At 32.2% G+C, this 23,499-nt stretch overlaps 1 protein-coding gene across 3 annotated transcripts in view; it reads right to left on the reverse strand.

Moving 5' to 3' along the window:
• The window catches only part of TSC22D1 (TSC22 domain family member 1), a 154,435-nt gene that overhangs the window by 126,270 nt on the left and 4,666 nt on the right, over positions 1-23,499 (reverse strand). The window lies entirely within an intron of this gene.

The following is a 23,499-nucleotide window of genomic DNA, read 5'->3' on the forward strand; positions in this document are numbered from 1 at the left end:
AATTAAACTATTTGCAGTGTTTGTTCTCAATATCAAATTATTAATAAGCATATACTGCTAGTTTTAAACATTTCTCATACTGGAAAGGAAAAGCTATACCTAACAATTTTTAACCAATGAAATAGAAGGTAACACATTTTTGCAAAGACTGTGATTTCTATTCACTTGTGCTGTAACTAACTGATCTAAAGTTGAACTTGCTAATTTATAGATTTACAGATTACTCATAAAACAAAACATTTTACATAAATTGAAAGCATGATGCAATATCTTTTTCCTATTCAACAATTATCATTCATTTTACTGATTCTAAGGCACATTTATAAAGAAAAAGAATTTCTCATAAATCCAAGTGTCCAGAACAGCCCCAACTGGCATTAAGAAAAAAAATTATAAAACATCTTCAACAGAAATAGTGAGTTTTTGTATCCCCTGCCCCTAGAAGAGTGTTTGGCACACAAATAAAAAAGAAATAATGCACAATACACTTTTAAGAGTAGTTAATACACTACAGAATAAAAGATAAAAAGCAATCATAAAAATATGTATCAATTACAAGAAAGTCAACTTCAGGGTCAAGTTGCCTTTACAAAGACAACTTCAGAGTTAAGATGACTAAATAAAAAATATTAAATTTACCACTGCCAGCCCTGGCTGGTGTAGCTCAGTGGATTGAGCGCGGGCTGGGAACCAAAAGTGTCCCAGGCTCGATTCCCAGCCAGGGTACATTCCTGGGTTGCAGGCCATAACCCCCAGCAACCGCACATTGATGTTTCTCTCTCTCTCTCTCTCTCTATCTCTCTCTCTCTCTCTCCCCCCTCCCCCCTTCCCTCTCTAAAAATAAATAAATAAAATCTTTAAAAAAAAAATTATCTGCCCCAATGTAATAAAATGCCCAATGATTTAAAAAAAAAAAAATTTACCACTGCCTCCTCTGAATAAAAAAGGCTTCTATATTCAACAAAAAGAAAACCTTAATGAAAGTAATTTTAAGAAAAACCTCTAAATCACTGTGGCAATGTCTTTTCATAATTAACCTAGCCCATTATTTTACTTCTCTAGCATCTTTGTCACCTGTTTATTTTGCTAGCATGAATATTTGGCTTTGTCCTAAAAATGACTACCATATTTTGAAGTACATATATAAGGTACTGAGAAGGAAAAAATAAAGCATCATCTTTCTACCACATTTTTTATTCCAGCACTTTGTGTTGTGCTACATTCTTGAATTCATTTAGAAAAAGATGAATATAAAAAACTACAGAAAGAAATAAAATGTTTTATCAGTTAGGATTCCTTTACATTAATTCCTTTGTGATTCTTACCAAAGACAAGAAATAATGATTTCCAGTCAACAGCAAAAAGATGTTAAAGAAATTAAATTCAAAAGGTTCTTATCAAGCAAGAATCATTAAGAGATGCTAAAATTAATAGGTGGAAGTATGATGAGAAACAGGATATTTACTTGGTCTCAAAATATCTCCCCACAAGACACTTGCTATTTATAAAGAGAAAAAGAGTAATTTAACGGTGTAGAAACCTGGAAGACAGCTCCTTAACCAAATGATCACGATAACATCAACAATAATGGGTCAAATCAATATCATGTGCCTCCTTATATAATACACTGATAAGAACATAACATCAGTTCTGTGGAAACCTTGCCAAAAATGTATAATCTCAATCTGATCATGAAAGAACATCAGACATACAAATTGAGGAGCATTCTAACTAGCTAGTACTTCACAAATGACAAGGTCACGAAAGGCAAAGAGAGAATGAAGAACCAGTCCAGACTGAAAGAGACTTAAGGAGACATGACAGTTAAGCACAAATGAGATCGTAGGTTGAATCCTAAACCAGAAAAAGATCATTTGGTAAAACGTTTACAGATTGGTTAGTATTAATTACTGATTTCTATATTTGTTTTATGGTTATATAAAATATAAACATTAGGGAAAGATGGATGAAGGCAATGGGTACTTTTATAGTATTTTGCAACTTTTTAAGTCAAATTATTTTAAAATAAAGTTAAAAACAAAAAATAGAGTTCTGAATAAGGCACCATATTTGACACACCCATATAATATCTATTGAGAAAAAAATAGGTCTACATTTTCTATTGATATGAAAAGTTTACCCCCCCAATATTTCTCTAAAATCTAATCTTAATATAAATGATGCTATTATGTCATGTTCTGTAGTAATATCAGTAATCAGATGGTGATGGTCTTGCTTATGTTTAGTTTCTTTGGTAAAAAACTCTCTACACAGAGAACTGTGATTCAGGAAAAAAGTATGTGAGAAAATCTCACCTACAAACACAAAAAATGAATAATGTTTACATTAAACAACTAGTATGGAAACTAACTTTAGACTAGAGCAAACATATGATAGAGTAGGTGGATAAAAACACAAAAGGTCTTCAAACTTAAATGATCATGTATGAATTTTTATTACTGCATTAAAAAAAGGAAAAAATAAAAATTTCTGCTCATTTTTAACAAATTTTCATAGGAAACAAAGTTCAGTGCCACAAATGTCCCTCTTACATTTTTCACTAAAAATCAAAATTATAAAACTCCCAAATAATTTTACCTTCACTTATAAAATCAGTTACAAACATTTATAACCTTTTGCTTTATTTTTAACATATACTTAAAACTTAATATACGTAAAGTAATATATTATGCATTTTATATATACTGCCTCATCCAGTCCTCACAATAACTTTGAGGAATACAGTATTATAATCATCACAATTGTGCTAATAAGATTAAGACATAAAGTAGTGAAGTAACTCGTACCTAAGGACACACAATTAAGATGTAGAACAGAAAATTCAAAACCAGTTTGTCTCCAGAATTCTGAGTTATTACTAATTTTATACTTTTACAAATCATGTCACTCTTAACAATCAAATATTTTCTTTTTAAGTATTCAGTATAAAATGCTAAAATAAATACATTCTGTTTTAAGTAAAACCCTCCAATTCTTTCCTTCAATTTCATTAAACACAGATCGATCACTTGGCAGTTATTTGCTTTGCCACTGTTATCAACCTATGGAAGTTTGACAAGTCAATGAAACTTAGAGGTAAATTGTAGCAAAACTCAGTTATCAGCATCACAGATAATCTAGGAGCAGAGTTTTTATTGAATCTGAAAAGCTCCTATCTAAAGTATGTTGAAAGGGTAAACAGAAATCCCTCTCACCTTTTAAGTACTACAAAAATGCAAGACACAGAAAGATATTTTCTAATTTCAATTTCTAGTTTACATGTTATATATACATTAATCTGCCTAACAAAAGATAGTCTTGTAAATATGTGAGAATTTCATAAAAATCCTGGGAAAAGAATTTAATTCTGGTACTTTAGTGACTATTCACAGCTTTTGTAGCTAAGACTTTCCACATATTTTGGGAATAAGATTTTTATAGTCACAATCCATGTCTTTTAAAGGAAAATACTGCCAAAGAGAAAATGGTGAAAGGGTATAAGGGAAAAGAATATCACCATCAAGTTAAGAATTTAACAAATATGATTTGATACAAGGGACATGTGAAGTTTAATTAACACTGGATGGGATATTAATAAAGCTTTGTATAATCCACAACAAATTTTATATTAAGATCTTGAACTATTAAAATACAAGTTCTTGATTTAGCAAATGAGAAAATTTCATTTATGACTATATCTCCATTAAAAAATAAAACATGTATACTGCTTCACATGTTTAAATGTCACTCCTTTCATTTTATTCAGAAGTTAATACCAGATTACAGTATTTCTAAGTAGTAAAAAAAAATCTTTCTAGTCTTTCTTCAAAACCTTCATCAAACTTCTGAAACTGTCAAATGCAGCTTATGGTTTTAAAATTTTGACTTCTGCAATTTTATGGTGGTCTATCTTCAAAGACATTACCAAAAGAGCCAAAATTCCTTTCTTAATCTACCAATGTATCCTCAGAAACATCTCTAATAACCATTTTTTCACCTCTTTAATAAATCATTTAGTGCCCCCCAAATTTCAAATTTTCTCCTCAGAATCTGACATCCTTTTTTATACTTCTTTTTTCATTTCTCAAGATAAGTGTAACATAAGAAATGGATAAATGGAGAACAAGAAATGTTCAACTGGCTCCTTTACTTTATTAGCAATATCAAGCTTTAACTCTAAAACAAAAGAAACACAAAATTAGTAAAATGTTGTTTAATGGTAACCAAATCACAGAACAAATTCTGATTAGCTTCCCTATCTTTGAATGTTTAGAGAATTAACAACTGGGTTGGCCAAAAAAGTTCATTTAGTTTTTTTTGTGCAATGGCTCTTTATAGTGTTTAGTTGTCTCTAAGTTCATTTGAAATAATTGTTGATTTTATTGTGACAGCTGTCATATCAGCGTGCATTTTTAAAAAACTTATCAAAATTGGTGAACTTTTGTTTAGCCATTTTAATACTGAAGAAGGAAGAAACTATGCAACATTTTTGGCATACTATGCTTTATTATTTCAAGAAAGGTAAAAACAACTGAAATGCAAAAAAAAGCCTTGTGCAGTGTATGGAGAAGGTGCTGTGACTAATAGAATGGAAAGTGGTTTGTGAAGTTTCTTGGTACTATTGACTTTTTGGTGGAAAAATTCTTTGCTGTGGGGCTGCCTTATGCATTGGAAGATGTTTAGCAGCACCCCTGGCCTCTACCCACTAAAAACCAGTAACATCAGAAGATAGCCAAAATACCCAAATCAATAAAGTTATTGGTGCATATGAAAAATGTCTTTTATTTTACAGTAAATAAAATGGACTTTTTGATCAACCCAATAGTTTTTTCTATCTTGTTTAGGAGTTTCCCCGAGGAATATACTAACTCTATGAAGTCTATCCCCAAGGTCTGCAAACAATTTACAATGACAGGGCCAATTAAATGAGGCTGCAAATATGTCAGTGCTGTACTTCTCAAAATATGTTCTTAAACTTCTGGTACATGGTTCACTTGGTATACTCTCACATGACAACATTACTTATACTTCTAATGTAAATCAAGTACTTACAAAAAACAGGATGGTATAGCAGAAAAGGAACTGTTAGAATAGAATAAATGTAGAGATGGGCTCAAGCTGAAGACTGCCATCACTCAAATACATGACCCGAGTGTGAAACAGATGGTTCTTAGGGCATTATCCCAAGGTAATGAAGCAAGGTAACATTTCCCACAGTGTGTTCCAATGAACATACTGGTTCTGCTGAACATTAACTGGTATTATATGATAAAAAGAGTTGGAATTATAAATAAAACTGTCTTTCTTCTGCAGAATCTCTCAGTCTTTAATAAACTGAAATGCAATGGTAACCCCCAAGATGAATGTAACAAAAGCATTCCAAAATCCCTCAGCTCTAGAACTATTTTTATTCACTTGAAGAACTAATATTCCAAAATCACTGCTTTTGAAACTTTTATACTAGATTTCAAAATCTAGCTCAACGAATTTTTGACACTTAAAAGTAGGTACTGACTCATTTTCTTATTAAAAACAAACTGATTAATTCCTTTTCCTCTAAGGAGATAGTCTTCAGTCCCACATGGGACCGAGTGTGAAACAGATGGTTCTTAGGGCATTATCCCACCTAAAATAATCTTTACAATGAAAAAATTTTAAAATTGCTTGATTAGGGAAATGGGTCTATTTTGGAGTATTAATTAACATACAGCTGTATGACATTCCTGTAAAGTACCCTCCCCCATTATAAAACACAGGAAGGTGTGCTTTGCAACAACTTTTGTTTCTATAAATTTAAGAATTTTGAAGGATTTCCCAAATAATCAAATATAGTATAGTCCTACCAACCAAGGATTCAGCAAAAGAATCCTCAATACCTCCCTTATATGTAATAAACTCACTTTCTATCATTCATCTACATAGTAGGTATATACCACTCTTAGGAGAACTGAGAAAGTAGTCATTCTTTTCCTGATAAGAGAACTATTCACAGGGTTCACAGATAAGAAAGGCTGTACCAAAAATATCAAAAAGACACAGAATCACTGGTTTAGAAGGCTAAAGTATGAAGAATGTCTCTGAATGTGTAGGCAAGCTTTTAATTTCAATTTACAGTGCTTGAAAAAAATATTAAAAAAATAAAAAGTGATGAGTTACATACAAAAGATTTACAGTGCTTAAGAAAAAAATCAGTCTCACTTGTCACAGTAATAAAAGCAGCTACCCTTTACAAAACTAAGAACTGAGCTAAGTGTATTACATATTTTATCTCCTTTAATCCTGCCAACAGTGCCAAAAGTAGCTATTACTCCCACTTAACAGGTAAGGAAATTGGGCTTACATTTACATTTACCAAGGTCATTCAATGAAGTGGTAGTGTAAGCAAGATTAGATACCAGATCAATGCCAAGGCTAATGCTCATTAAATTGAACCTCATTATGCTCTATGGTCTTTAATCTGCAGCCTTGATTAACCAACTTATTTGTATAAAAAAGCTGTCATGCACACCATATATAGAATAATAACTAAGCATAATATAACTTAAACTGAATAATTCAAATATATCAACATCATATGGTGCTTCTTATGAATGCCTGACAAAACTCTTAAAGACCAAAACCGTAACTTTTTGTATCCTTAGCATTGTTTCTCACTGCTAACATACAAAACAAGCATTCAATACATATTTCTTAAATAAATAAATCACAATACCAGTAAAGAGTATAAAAAGCCTTCTAAGCTAATAGACAATTGCTTAAACTAGCTTAGGTAATTTTGGTAAAATAATTTATATAGCTAGATTCAGGCAAAAAAATTGTTTAATAAATTACCAATTACCACCAGATCCTCTTCCATCTCCTTTTAATGTTCTTCTACCTTTCTGTTTTTCTGTTTCTTCTTCCCACTCATGTTTTAAGCCTCTAAACTCAAACCACTGGTGTTAAAAAGTATTATAATGTAATTTGATCACATTAACCATTAAAAATGACCTAAATATCAACAGCTTATAGTAAAAGCTCACTAACTGAGACCAACAGAAAGCTACCAATCTGATTTACTGAAATGTTCATGTCATAAAACTACATTTGTATTCATTTATTCTTCAGAAACTCTATTCCACTTAAGCAAATTTTCCAAATTTAAAGTTCATTCTTTAGCAAAGGTTTGGAAAATTTAATCACTTGGGGTAGAAAACGCTTTCAAAATGTACTAAAACAAATGAATTAAGATTGAACAGATCATTAGAAACATCAGTCATTGTACAACTCTACAGTGAGGAACCAATGACGACTATAGGGCCAAATGCCTTCATATTGATTGACTAAGGGTGGCTTTTTTACAGTTGTCAGATGCCACCTCTTGCTGCTTATCAGTGGGCTAGGGCAATCACCAGAATGATTAAGAGTATAAACTTTGGAATCAAATTATCTAACGGAATACTAGCTCCATCACTTAGTAATTACCTGATCAATTTGCTTGATAATATTTTACTTACAGTAATATATAAGGCAATAATATAGTAAAAGAAATTTTATAATCACCTGTCACATCATCTTCAGCACCCCTATGAATCTATCTTCAATCTTATATAAATTTACAAAAGAAGAGCAAAAGAGATTGCTAATTCAAATATTATGTGTCTTCAATAAGCACTAAACATACTTGTTCCTAAAGGAATTGGGATGCAGCATCATGATTTATTACTATGGGGTTCAAAAATGAACACCAATAAATAAATAAAACACCTAGTATCAACTTATCCCATCTTTTCATTCTTGATCTACTCTTTCTCCCTGGGACCTCAGAGTAAGTAAAATTCCTAATAATAAATATAACTAACTGTACAAACATACAAACCCTGTTTTCATTTAATAGAATAATTAGTAAATAATGTTTGGTAGATTCCCAAAGAGGAAAAAACCCAATGACAATGAAGAACAGCTAAAAAATCACCCAAATCCCCTGTTCTGAGATTTTATAATAATACAGAGTATCAACAAAAGACAAGACATAGCTCCATGCTTGACTCTAAAATAGAAGTTAGGACAATCTATAGTGACAAACCCTTTTAAGAGAAGAAGATAAGGAAAGACCCAGACACTTGATGGCTTATCAGTATATGATTAGTAGACAGCATATAGCCAAAACCAGAGATTTTTCTCAATTCCACTCAACTGCCTTGCACCCAAAGCAAAACTCTTAAAGAAACAAAGATTAAGCCAAAAATGTTAACTTAAAAACCAACACTTTTTCCAAAATAAATTTGCTAATATACATTTCACTGAATACCATCTTTAAAAAGTAATTTTTAAAACATAAGAGCATTTCCTCAACAGGAGAAAACTCTTCATTGTTGAAAATGCCACAACAAATCTATCTAAAAGAACACAACTAAGAAAACAAAATTAGCCCTGGCTAGTGTGGCTCAGTGGATTGAGCTCTGGCCTGCAAACTGAAAGATCACCAGATCAATTCCCAGTCACAGCACATGCCTGGGTTGCAAGCCAGGTCCCCAGTTGAGGGCACCAATGTTCAATGTATCACTCATACATTGATTTTTTTCCTCTACCTCTTTCTCCCTCCTTTCCCCTCTCTCTAAAAGTAAATAAACATTTTAAAAAACAAAAATTTATTTAATATTAACTATAAACAAAACTTCCTATTAAAAAAAATGGTCTGGGTTATCCATTTCCTTAAAAAGGACATGTGGAACAAGAGAAATTAGCTCCCCTTGACACAATTATTTGATTTACTATGTTGAGAAAGGTAATTAGTAAAAATATGTCGAAGAAAATATTGAGGGAGAATAATCTTTATTATAGTAAAATATCTAAGTAACTGTGTACAAAATACCTTATACAGAATAGATAACTAAGATATCAATTATTTACCAGTAACTTCAATAAACATAAAACAATTAATAATCATTTAAATCTTAGCATCTATTAAAAACTTTCAATTTTACTACTGAAAACATTCTCAGCAGTTTCTATCTGTAAAGGTCTAGCTTTTATTTCTAACACATTATTAATTTCTTATAGAATAATCTCACTAGTCTGAAAGCTGGAAAAATGTGAAGCACTTGTCTTATTTTAGAATTGGAAAAAAGCAATATGGATCAGTAAAGTGATTTGTTGATGCTTAAATGATATAGAGAAGTCAAGTATTGTACAACTAAAAAGACTGTCTAACTTGCCTATAGCTCAGCAATTAACACCATTTGGAATTTGTTCTCTTTGTCCATGCTTCCTTAAAATAATACACCAAGTATAATCTAACTTTCAACTAGTGAACATCCAATACCATATCACATTTCTTTGGGGTTTTTTAACAATTTCTAACTCCTATCTTGCTGTCAGGCTATAAAACTGCTACTTTCCCAATGTCACCTTATGTGCCTAAGAATTCCACTTCTTTTCCTTTCTCTCCCTTTTCTGCTTTAAGATGATAAAGCTAACAAATCTAAGACTTAAAAAAAAAATTCTAAAAAAGGACCAGAAATGCTATGCAAAAATAGCCACACACAAAAATTCCATATGGCTTTATTTTGTGTAAACAATTTCAAGCAGTTTTGGAAGCCGTAACATTCCAGAACTTTGTTCAACCACCATACAAGTGGAATGTTATTGTGTGTGCTGGGGCCCTTACCTCCTTAGCTTTCCTGAAGAGGCCAGGGTCATTGGTTCAAACAATCAGCTCAGATTGCAGCCACAAAGAGAGAATGTGCCTCCATTTCCACCATTTGCAGAAAAGGAATTACTGAGTTCTCATACGTACCCCATTATGGAAGCAATGAGACATCCCAAGTAAATTCAGCACTTTCCTGAAACATAGTACTGATGAAGCCACTATACAGTACAAAACCTGAAAGAGGCCCTCCATTCCATACCCAATTAAATCCAGACTTCTCAATCTTGCCTTTAGGCTTTTCAAAGCTAACTTTATCTTCTATTGTACATTCCTATAGACAGACACCATCTCCTACCAACTTAGATTATGTCCTATGTTCTTTTCTATAAATATTCCCAGGACCTTGAACTTTTTTGGTATAAGTTTTCTCTACTAAAATGACTTACTAATCCCCATAGCTATCAAATTTCTCTCTAATGTCACCTCAAAAGTATGTGATCTTTGAGTTCTAACTCTCAATACTGCTTTATTAGTACCTCTCAAAATTTATCATATCCTACTTTCTCGTACTTTTCCCACTTACTGGATTTCTATCCTAAATCATTCCCTAAAATGTTTCAAGCAGCTTCCAAAAATAAATATAAATTTATGAGATAAATTACAAATAGGTGAAAAATCAAAGCAAAAAACCAAAAATAGTAGGAAAGTAATATATGGAATCTGTTACCTGTTATCCTTTTCTGTGCATATGTATACATATACATGTATACCTACACACACACTTAATCTTGAATTCAACTGTCGGCCCTCCTTAAGAACAGAGTTATGTCAAGAGGGTACTAGAATTATCAGGGGGAATCACTTTGTAAATTATAGAAAAATCTAACCATTATGCTGTACAACTGAAATACTGAATGTCAACTGTAATTTTTTAAAAAGCTTTAAAAAATAAATTCACTTTTAATTAAAAAAAGAACAGAGACAATGCTGTGCAGATCATTATTAAATAAATTACATCTTTGTAATCCAACAGCAATTCATAATGTCCTTTAAAACAAAATTATGTTCCTGTATATGTACACATTCTCAAAATTTAAAAATGGCAAGCGGGTGTTTCATCTTGAAGGGTGTCTGCTGGTTTCCGTTCTGAAGGAGCTGCATTTAATGCCAGTCTTTGCAGATGACATTCATCATGATATCCACTACACAAACTGATAATCACTGGGCCTGGTCTTGAAGAATGCATAAAAGATATTGGAGTAGAATCTTCAGATGTTTCGTGATTATTTGTGGTATTACATTTTTCATTGTTCATAAGCTGATGGCTATTTATGAAAGATACCAGAAGTCAGAGGAAATCACCACGACCCAACGAATTATCAGGGTGTTTCGTTAACAAGGATCAAATTAATAATGTAGTAATGGAGAAATTGAAAGATGCCACCTCAGCATGATCTTAAAGTTGGACATTTTGGGGCCTTTTGACCATTTTAAAGTCTCTTGAGCATTTTTAAATAGAAATAAATTCTGGCTTTAAAACAAATGGCAAGCAAACTGAAAAAAGGCACCAATATATATAAAGGTATAAGGTAGTTTTATGGCACTTTAAATGTCAATAAAATAATCATATTACTCATTACTCACATTTAGTGTCAATAATAGTATTAATGCTGTTCACATTTTAAATAAATTTATACCATTTCCCTTTTGGTAGATGCCTAGGAGTGCTCAGCAGACAGGAATAATGCCTCCTCTGTCCATTATCTTGAAGAGACTGGCCATGGAATCCGGTTAGTATGAAGAGAAAGCAGGCAAAGGTCTCTACAACCATGAATGTAAAGAACCAACCCTAAAATATTAGTTCATTTGTGAATGTACAGAACGAACCCTAAAATATAACTTCACATTCACTTGTATTCCTTTTTATTACTAAATATATTTGGGGTACATTTGCTTTGGATTAGATACAGATAAACCCTATGAAAATATTAAATTGCAAAAAAAATCCTGCCTTAAGTTATAACCAGTTATCCTTCAGACCTTTAAAACTGTAGTTACAGGTAATAGCTTTTCTGGGAAATTAAGTTATATATTTTTCTTTCTTTTTTTAAAATGAGAAACATATTACTTTAAAAAAACAGGAAAGTGAATATAGTATTTTTATAAATTGAGAAATTTGCTAACCAAATGGTTTCTGTACTGAATCATTTTACAGGGGAAATCACTATCACCCTAATTTATGTCATTCAGTCATTAATAACTAGAAATCAGAATTTCCTAACTGGTCCATCCTGCTTCTAGGTATCCCCTAGATTTCAAATGCAAAGTACAGATTTCTTTTATACTGATCTTCCTTAAACATCATTTAGTTAACAAGAGTTAAGGGCCAAATCACTCCCCAATTCAATCTTCAGTCACTTCTTACCACTTCTTGAGATAAACTTAGTAAGTCCAACTGTTACCTTACTGATGCCCAGAATGTTTTTCTTATTTCTTCCCATTTGTATTAATATTCTCCTGTCTAAAACATTCTCCTTCAACCCAAAACATTAAAAAAGTCACTTCAAATAACACTGCTTTCCTGACCTATCAAGGGTCAATTGTATCCTGTGAACTCTGAATGCAATTTTCAATGCCATTTGAGACTAGAGTTCTAGTTCCCATCTAAGAAACATTTTATAGCACTCTGTCAGAGAATTCACTTAGCCTCTCCACACATGTGCCTCCATCCATTATATAAATCAAGAGTTGAATGAGATCTCAAGATTCCCAGCTCTGATTCCTTAAGTTTGTATTCCATGTAGTTTAAAATTTACTTTGCACTTCAACAGTCCTATACTTTCCCCATATATATGTGGTATACACTCCCCTTGAGGACTAGAACCATGTTTGATTAAAATGTTGCCTAAACCATTACTAGATATCATGATTTACACCTGCTCAATAAATATATCCATTTGACAGGTCGGTGAAGGGGGTTTTAATACAATAATTATAGTAATATATCTGGAAATAACTGAACCTTCTTCTATTGTTTTGTGTAACAGAATGGCAAAGTATTTGGCAGTAGTTATATCCCTATATTTGATGTTTGTGGAGTTTTTTCTGCCACATGTCTGAATGCACTTATTCAACAAATATTTCAGAAAATACTATAAGCCAAGCACTATGGCATGAATTGGGAATACAGAGGTAAACTAGATGACTAACGTTCTTGTTCTCATGGAATTTAGATTCCTGAGTACAAGAACAAGATTAGCATCCTTACCCAAACTTCCAAGATTAAAACAATAGTATTTGAGGATATAATAAGATAAGAAATATTTGCAGTTCCCAGGATTTAAGTTGACAGAGGAAACAACAGAATACTTTGGTTCTAATTATATGCTACAGAGGCAATAGACCACAAAAGCTGTTAAGAATGCCAGCTCTGGAACTTACATCCCAGTTTAAGTCCCAGCTCCCACTTACTAGCTATGTAACTTTGAGTTAGTTGCTTAGTATCTCTCTATGCTTCAGTTTTCTTACCTGCAAAACGGGAATAAATAATAGTACTTAATAAATAATGGATAAATAAGGTTGTTCTGAGAATTAAAGACATTGATATATGTTAAGTGCATGTAATAAATACTATAAATTTCAACTATTTCTACTGCTATTATTACTGCTATCATTACTAAACTGGTGTAGAGTCTGCCTATGAACAAGTTAAAATCAGTGCATAATATACCATAGAAACAATATTTAATTACTGACCAAATAAATGAAAGACTCCATTTTTTTTCTTCTGTGAAAATTAAACAAAGCATCTTACCAACTTTAAGACTGCTAGAACTCAAGAGGACAAAATCTGTTTCAAAATGCTTTGCTAAAACAACCCCCCCAAATCACACAAGAATGCAGTCTTATTACTATCATCCCTATACATAATATCATAGCTATAACAAAAATGTAATGCTACATATTATTTCAATTGTACATTTATACCTTCAGAGTATTCCTAACAAGTCAATATGTTCTTTGTTACCATGTGACTATAGACTAGGAAAGCCTATAACCAAAGGAACTAGATAACTAGGTGAGCTAAGAGAGAATGAAGTCTCTTAACAGTAAGTAATTTTATAATCAATCTGTCTACAATTTACTCAAAAAAAAAAAAAAAGAATACTCAGGCATACACTGGGTATCAGGAGTTCCTCAACCTGAACACTGAGCTTATAATTCAAAAATAATCTGGGATGCCTGGAAAAATAAGATGCTATTTCATTTGTCTTAATTCATTTGTCTTAACCACATGAAGTTCAGAGTAACCCTTTATTCTATGGCTCCATGGATGAGGAAAAGCAACCATTCACTATGATCTAATGTTAATATTCAGTAAAATCAAGCCACAGTAAATCCTCTCTCCAATCAAGTGTTTTTAAGCAAGACAACCACTTCCAATACTATGTCCACAAAAAGTATAAGAAGACTTCAGAGACCCTCAGAATGGTGGTGATCACTGCACTACAACATCAGATTCTGTATTTGCCCTCCTATAAAGGCATTCTATTGGGTTGGCCAAAAAGTTGATTTAGTTTTTTCTGTACGATGGCTCTCATAGTACTTAGCTGTCTTTAACTTCATTCAAAACAATTTATTAGGTTGTATTGTGACAGCTGCTGTCATCAGCATGCATTAAAAAAAAAAATTGCTGAATTTTTGTGCAGCCATTTTAATACTGAAAGTAGAAGAAAATATGAAACATTTTTGACATATTATGTTTTATTTCAAGAAAAGTAAAAATATGACTGAAACGCAAAAAAAGATTTGTGCCATGTACGAAGCTGTTGTGACTAATGAAATGTGCCAAAAGTGTTTTGCGAAGTTTCTTGGTACTATTGACATTTTGGCCAAATAATTCTTTGCTGTAAGGCTGTCTTATACATCGGAAGGTGTTTAGCAGCACATTTGGCCTCTACCCACTAGAAGCCAATAGCATGAGATAGCTGACATATTCAAAATACCCTGATCAATAAAGATATTGGTGAAAATGAAAAATGTGCCTTTTATTTTACAGAAAAAACTAAATGGACTTTTTGGACAACCAAGTACATTTTCCCTTTCCTAAAGGACTCATCTCTTAATGCTTTTTTTACTCCCATTTAATACCCATATATAATCAATAATATTTCTTGCTAATTCTGATCTCTGACAAAACTTTTCCATGGTTCCTCTCCCTTGATATAGTCTATAACTTACTGGTTTAATAACAAATAACTACAATACCCATTAAGTAAAATAGATCAGTTGGGAATTTTAAACAAGTAATTAACTCAAAGGTGACTAAACTGTTCAATAAAGAAAATCCTTTAATAAAGAAAACTTTCTTAACACAAATGTGTCATTTTACAAGTTAAATGTTTATATTTTCAACAGCTGAAACTGAACCAAAGACTTCCAAGGTAATACTTAAATATTTAAGAATCATTATATGTTAAATAGCTGACCCAGTCAAAAGTAGATAAATACTGATATTCTAATTTTGAAATAAAAGGGATTTTGTTTTGTTTAAGCTGGAGAAATTTTATTGGCATAAACATAAGTATTAAATAAATACAAAATAGCCCTGGATGGTGTGGCTCAGTGGATTAAGCTCCGGCCTGGGAACCAAAGGGTTGCTGATTCAATTCCCAGTCAGGGCACATACCTAGGTTGTAAGACAGGTCCCCATTTGGGGACATGCAAGAGGCAACCACTTGATGTATTTCTCACACATCCATGTTTCCTTCCCTCTCTTTCTCCCTCCCTTTCCTTTTCTCTAAAAATAAATAAATAAAACCTTTGAAAAACAAATACAAAATAAGTATAAACATAAAACAAAATGCTCATTAAAATCAGCAACTACACCTTGATTTTTTGGATCAAATAGCGAAAAGTAATTAATTCTCAATCACCTCTATTAAAGGAGAAAAGTGATATCAAACGATCATAAAGAACTTATCTACCTTTCAAATATATCATACCAGTGATTTTAAAAAAATTTGTCCTTATGTTACATTAAAAATATTTTTCTTCATTTACTCATTAAGGAGATTTTTATTGAGTACCTAGTGTCTGTAAGACACTGAAATACACACTTTAGCTATATAGTAGCATACCAAACATCCCTCTTATGAAGCTTAAAATCATCAAACAGGTAATCAAAAAAAAAAAAAAAAAAAAAAAACCTTACAACCTATAATAAGCATTACAAAAGAACAAGGTACTACTGAAGAATTTTAACAAAGAACCTAAATTCAGATTGGTATGTCACAGAAGACCTCTCAAAAGGTGACAGTTAAGCTTTAAAGAGGAATGAAAGGGAGGTGAAATAAGGGATATTCAGGTACAGGAACAAAATGTGTTAAAGCATAAAGAAAAAAGTTAAGGATAGACAGCAACTTGAGGAACTGAAAGAAGACAGTGGGAATGCAGAAAGCGAAGGAGAAAATGAAATATAAGGCCAGAAAAAAACAAAGAAATGGGACAGCTTTAAAGGGTTTTGGGTGAGTGATTTGGACAGATTTCCATTTTAAGAACATCATTCTGACTACAAGATATAATATTAGACAAAGGCAAGACTGTTTGCAGGTGGCCAGTGAGAAGCCATTGCAGAGTAAGAAACAATGTTAAAATGAGAATGACTAAAGGAGAAAATCTGACAGGTTAGGTAAAGTTTATGATCTGTTGAGATTGAGAGGCCTACAAGAATGCAAGAAGAGATATTATAAAGGCAGCTGTCTACCAGTCAAATTAAGAAGTGTGGGCTAGTAATATGCATTCAGGAATTGACAGAATACAGATTATATTTAAAGCCAGAAAACAGATAATTTCCTAGGGGAAAGGTAGTGGGAAGAGGACTCAGAAATCCAAAGAAGCTGCAACACTGAGTCTGATAAAGTGAATGTGAAAGAAACTGAAAAGGAGTGGCCAGTAAAGAGGGAAGAAACTAAGAAGGCTATCACTGAAAGCAAAAGAGTGTTTCAGGAACTAAAACAAAGGTCAACTTGGCCTAATAACAACAAAAGGTCAAGTAAGATTTCCAGGTCAAACTGACTTGTAACAAAAAAAGAAAATACAGGAAGATGGGAGGATGGAGAGAAACACAGACAATGAGGATGACATTCTAGTATACGTAAGCTAGGGGAAAAAGTCATTATAGCATCTAAAACTCATAAATAGTTCTTCAAAATAATGTAAACATAATTGAAATTTTTTCCCTCATGTAACTTTTTAATGAGCCATTAAAGCATATATTGCAGGATCAGAACAGGTTGTGCTTTACGGTTTCATATTTTTAAATTACCGTATTTTTCAGACTGTAAGATGCACTTTTTAACATTTTTTGCTTCAAAATTTTTTTCCTATTTTCTCCTTCTAAAACCTAGGTGTGTTTTACAGTGTGGACCCCAGATGCACCTAGGTTTTAGAGGAGGAAAATAGGGGGGAAATTTTGAAGCCAAGAAAGTGCTTTAAAAAAGTGCATCTTATAGTCTGAAAAATATGGTAAACTTTCTAAACAAGAAATTTAATTGTTTTTACAATTCTGAAGCCATTGTTACAAAGAATGAATTTAAATTAGAAAATTAAAATAAGTTGCCTGAAAAGATATTTTTCACACCTTTCAAAAGAAAAAAGTTAATATTAATTCATTTAACATTTGGATGTCTACTGCATTCCAGGTACACCACTGTGATGACTTTACCCACTTTTTTTTAGCCAAGGTTTTATAGGTAAATGTTGGTATGTTCTACACACATCGATGAAGCTGCCTTTTTTCATGATTATAGCCACTGTAATATTATTTATGGGCATCAGCATTACTTCTTGTTGTCTATAAATAGTAGAATCAGCACTAGATTTTGGAAAAAGGGCTTTTGATCCTATCTGCTTTACTGCAATATATGTTAACTTAGACAACTCACTTTGCCTCTCCAATAAACTAAGTAAGCTTCAGTTTATTCACCAGTAAAACAGAAGAAACTTAATTTACAAGACTGTTGAGATGATTAAATGTGATAATAAATATTAATTGAATCTAATTCAAACAGTTTTTATCACTTCTGTGGATGGAAATACTGGTTAGATACTACTCCTTTTTGCTGCTAAATATAAGCTAAGCAACTCTACTCTGAAATATGTATATTATAAATTTTATAGATCAAATCTTGCAGCAATTACTTTATTAAAATTCATACAGCTCTTACATTTAATAGTGTAGTATTCCACAGTTAAGATAGCTGTCAATAATAGTAAATGCACACATCTATTTTACACTCCTTTTGTAAAAATCCCAGTAAATGAGACAAAGGAACTTTTTTTAAGATATAAAGACAAAGAGTCAAAAAAACTGAGAGAACAAGTGCAAAGACAATAGCAACAAAAATTTGGAAGCTGGAAAACAGATGGCTGAGTGACAAATGACTTAGCAAAACACTAGAAAATCAAATCTTTAGCAAATAGTGGAGAAAGCCAAGAATAAACCCAATTTAAACTGTAAAATCCCCAAAAGACTCAGGAATTGGCAGTGCCACATAACATCTGATGTGGGATGTGAGGGAGAGAAGGTGCTAAAATAAGGAAGATTTATTTAAAAATTCTCTTTAAGCAACAAACCCCACAGATCCCAAATGTCCCTCCCCACCCAGCAAAAAAAAAAAACCCCAAAGTACTGAAAATACATTCTCTGGAGAATATGAAACACAAGATCCCAAGACTGAGGAAATCAGACATGGAAGTAGACACGAGAACATACTGAAAACAGTATGATTAGGTGAAGAAACATTTATGATCCCCAAAATCTTTTACTCCATTCCCCTCTCCCCTTCCCCCCAAATGTACTTAGGCCTTCGCCTCCATGCAAGAATCAGAAGAGCCTTCTATAGGGAATCTAGCCAGTTAGAAGAAAAGACCTGAAAAAACTGACACCAGGAGTCCTGCAACCAAACAGCCCAGGCTGGTACCATACAGTGAAGCTAAAAAGACTTTATAATTCAGCATTTTATTCCCCTACCTTACACAGAACTACCAAAGGAAGTAAAAAAGAGAAAGAGAGAGAGAGAAGAAAGAAAGAAAAAGGAAGAAAGGGAGGGAGAGGGAGGGAGGGAGGGAGACAAAACTGGAATCACATCACACAGGAAGGAAAAATATCTCTTTAAAAAATCTATCATTTATATATTTAGACGGCTAAGAGAAAGTGCTATCATTTTTAGAATAGGATACTATTTAAATGAAGCAAAGACAAAAACAAAAGCTGGAAATTAAGTATATAATAGATGACAACTCAATAGAAGTACAGCAAAAAAAAAAAAGATTTAGTAAAAGAAAATATGAGAAAAGTAGAAGACTGGTCATGAAGATCCATTATCCCAATAAAAGGAGTTTGAGAAAGGTTGAAAAAAAGGGAGAAAATAGAAAGAATCCCAGAATTATGAAAGAAAATAATCCCAGAATTAAAAGATGCTTCCAGGCTGAAAGGTCATGTCAAGTACTCAGCACCATGGATGAAAACTGACGCAACACTAAGACCCTTTCATTGTAAAATTTCAGAACACTGGAAACAAATATAATCTTAAGGGTTTTCAGAGATTTAAAAAATGAGAAGACAGAAAAAAAGAGAGAGTAAACAAGGGGAAAATAAAGAAAAACAAACCACATACATACAGATCACACACAATATACAAGGAATCAAATCAGCTTCCAACTTATCAAAAGCAATACAGAAACTAAAAAGCAACAGAGCAAAGCTGTAAAATAATACAATCAAACAAGTGTCAGGGAAAACTAAAACAATTTTAAAATGTCAAGTAAACCAAGAATAAACATGACATCTGTTACTGGAGAATGGAGATCTAACCACAGGAGAAAATGAAGAGAATCCCATGATAAAACTTGTGTACCAAGTCTAGAGGGCAATCAGTCCACAATGGAAGTCTAAGGGATAAAAGAGAAATTTCCTCAGGAAGACAAAATTGATAACAATACCTGATATATCTGAACACTTGAGCGACATCTGATGAAAAATTGAGTTAGTCATAACTATACAGAAAATTAGAAGGTGTGTTGGGGAGGGAACTGGATGACAATGAACTCCAGCCAGATCAACCTATCTGTGGCAAAAATCAACAAGTCATACTAAGAATTTATCAGTTCTTAATGCACTTAAGTGCAAGCAGACAACCAAGAATCACCAGACACCTGAGAAAAGACTTTATCACAAGAGGTAAAACCCAAAACACACAAAAATGGGACAAAAGGCAACTTGAAGCAAACAGATTATGCAGATACATGAAAATTTGGTGGTGCAGGGGGAACAACTCACTAACATTTTATATGCTAAATAGTATACAGAAATATGTATATACCACATTGAGTAGTATACCGTGTTTACTAGATAGCTGTGGGGTGAGAGAAGGAAGGCAAGGCAGGACATTGTAGGTGATTTAACAACAGTTAAATCTTTACTTTTATCCAGGAAGTTAATAAAGCCCAAAACAAAAACAACAAATATTTTATTTAACACATATTTATATAGGACATATGAATTAGACACAGTTCTAAGGGTTTTCCGAATTCCCTTAATTCTTGTAACAAACCGATGAGGTAGGTACTATTAATCCCTACTTTTTTAAATGAACAAACTGAGACAGAGGGGTTAAGTAGCCAACATTACATAAAACTAGTAAATGACAAACCTAAGCATTCTAATTCCAGAGTCCATGCTCCTAACCAATATGAATTATTTAGAGACTACAAAGTAAATATCACAATAATCATTTAAAAGATGTGAAAGTAATTGCTTCTAGGAAAGGGAAAATGGAAAGGAAGGGGGCAGGAAGCTTTTGTTTGATAACCATGTAAATTATTTGACTCTTTGTGCAGGAATACCCTAAATATAATTAAAACTCATAAATTAGTATTTCACAGTTGAAGTATTTTATCTGATGCTAACATCCTCAGAAGTAGGCAAATGAATATTATCCCTATTTTATATTGTAGGTAACTCTCACTCCTCTTTAATAAATATTGAGGGCCTACTATATTTATAAGATCAGTATCAATTCAGCTCAAGGAATGATGAAGTAAAAGAGGTACAAAAAGTAAACTTTTTTATTCATTTCTTTTCAATCTGTTGCATAAATTATATGATCCTGTATCTCTAACAGTTGTGCTTACGATGAAGCAATATAAATTTTAAATCATGATAGGAGAAACAGAGAAAGTTCCGTTCACTAATTCATTCAAAAATATTTAGTTTTTGCCCTTGAGGAACTCACAATCTTGAGGAAAACATGGGTAAACATAAATTGAATGTGCTCAGTGCCTTACATGGGGAACACTAAAAAGTGCTAGGAAAACAACATTCCCTGGGTAAAGAGAATGCTTCAGAGGTAACATCTGAGCTGTTTTGAAGGATGAATAGAAGTTTGAACAATTTCACTAAAGAGGCTATACTAATAATCACAAAACACAAAACATCAGTGTTAAATACCTATCTTCCCCTGTGTTGAAATGGTTAAGTTCATGCTATCGACTAAAATAAGACATTAAGACTTTTTCAATGAGAATGAACTTTTAAAAACAAGATATAATTTAGTGTCTGATCCACGTTTCTTTACAGTCTCTGCCAGCGGCCAACTAAAACATTTTCCACATGTCTAAAAAACATTTCTTTACATTTTTTTAATTTAAAATGTTGAGCGTTATTTCAAAAGATGACTAAAAAATAACTCCTGATTTGTTCTACCAACAAAAAGTTTGTTAACATGTTTTCTAAGTCATAATATTTATTATAATGTACCCCTTTCTCCATGAGAGACTAACAGGTGACCAAGCCCAGAATAAGCAAGTGATACACAAACTAACATGAGAAGAAAAGGTAGAAAGAATTTTCTAAATCATTATCATTTTTTTCTCTTGTAGATATTCTCAAATCCTCTTCCAAAGTAAAATTTAAATAAAACATTTCTTTTTCCAAACTATAGTGACAAAAGAAATAATCTGCATAAAACAAAATAAAGAAAATAATATACATATTTAGCTTTTCTGACCTTTACAGGTATTTTGGGGATGAAATATTTTCATTTTTCAGAACTTAAAGGATAACTCTGAAACAAAAATTTTCAAGATTTGATGCCTTAACTTTTATGTTAACTTAACAAAGGCTCAAATATGTAGTAAACTGAAAACAGGTACAGTTAACTCAAGTTACTTAATACCAGTATTTACTCTTATTTCTCAGTATCTTTTTGTCCCTTCAGTTCCAATCCTTTCTACTTAATTTGTCCCTCATTAATCTTCATCTCCATTACAATGTGGAAAAATTATTTTTGTACTAATACCTTAAACTGGGACTTTATCCCTACAGTTAAAAACCTGGTTGAAGGTACCAACACCTGACTTTGTCTGGAAAAGCAAGATGTGGAAAATTCTATCAAGCCCTACCACCAAAAGGGAAAAAACAGCAAGTCATGCCAGAAAACCACATGGTAATTAACAAAAATCATGGTAGGTTTGAAGTCAAAATGTTCAGTTTTCATTTACATATTTCACCAGTCTTTCATTTCTTTAAATTTACCACCCATACAATATACCTGTTTTTATAAGGACTTCACCCAGATTACACCCTTTAAATTTAGAAAACATTAATATTTGGGGTAATAATCTTTAAAATTATATCTGAATATTAGCAATTACAGATGAATATCAGCATGATATAAAATTAGAAGTTTAACAATAATCATAACAGGCTATTAATGAAACTACCTCCTACAAAAGGTCTACTAAAAAAAGAACAATTTAAAGTACCTAAAACAGAATACATTTGGTTAGGTAACAAGATTTTAATTATATGGCTATTAGAAAAATAATTAAAATCTTGCAAAAACAAGATTTTAAATTCTTTCAATAAACCACGTCTTTTACCTTCTTTTAACTAAAAAAAGTCATGAAAACCTTACTGAAACATTTAGTCATTTTACTAAAATGGCAATTCTTTTGAAATATGCTAAAATTTTCAAAAGTGAAAATATACATTTAGAATATAAATTTTCCTATTGGTTTTTGAAAGTTCAATCACAAACGAACACTAAAATAATTAAATATCTTTCAAGCTTCTCAAAGTTCCTCAGGTCCGTAACTCCTGTATTATTTTGATCAAGGTTAGTCAGACTGGCAAATTTGTTAAGACATTCCTTTAAAGTCAACTTATTTAAAGCAATGTAGAATCATGAGATATTTCACAGCTTTTCTAGCCAGTCAGCTTCAAAGACAATTTGATTCTGTGTGATTAGCACGTTATTTCTAATTCAGTTAAGAAAACATTAGTTTAATAACGTATTCTAGGTTTTATTGGGCTTTTTGGTAAGTAAAGGGAACAGGTGGAGTAGATTGGCAAAACAAACTCTTATTTTCATATCTCTATAAATTCAATCCCCTAAGACTTATGTATTTTGCCATGTATAATGTACTCCCATGTGTAATGTGCACCCACAGTTTTGTGTGCTTTATACATGGGATAATTGTACCCATTATTATGCCCATGGTATGTAATCATTACACACGTATAATGCACATCTTTATTTTTCCCTCAAAACTTTGGGCAAAAAAGTGTGCATTATTCATGACAAAATGCAGTACTTTCTTCACTCTTTTAAAATGGCTACCACCATGATCTACTATGCAAAAGTAGAAATGTACAGCTTATTACCATCAAAAACAAATCTCATTATTTTGACACTGTATGTCCTCCAACCCAAAAAAAATCCCTTAAAATTCCTATTCCTCCTTTATTGTTCACATAAAATAACCATTAAATAAGTACACAAAAGTTGGTTAATTGCAGTTTG

This window comes from Phyllostomus discolor, chromosome 11 (assembly GCF_004126475.2).
Source record: "Phyllostomus discolor isolate MPI-MPIP mPhyDis1 chromosome 11, mPhyDis1.pri.v3, whole genome shotgun sequence".
Taxonomy (NCBI): Eukaryota; Metazoa; Chordata; class Mammalia; order Chiroptera; family Phyllostomidae; genus Phyllostomus; species Phyllostomus discolor.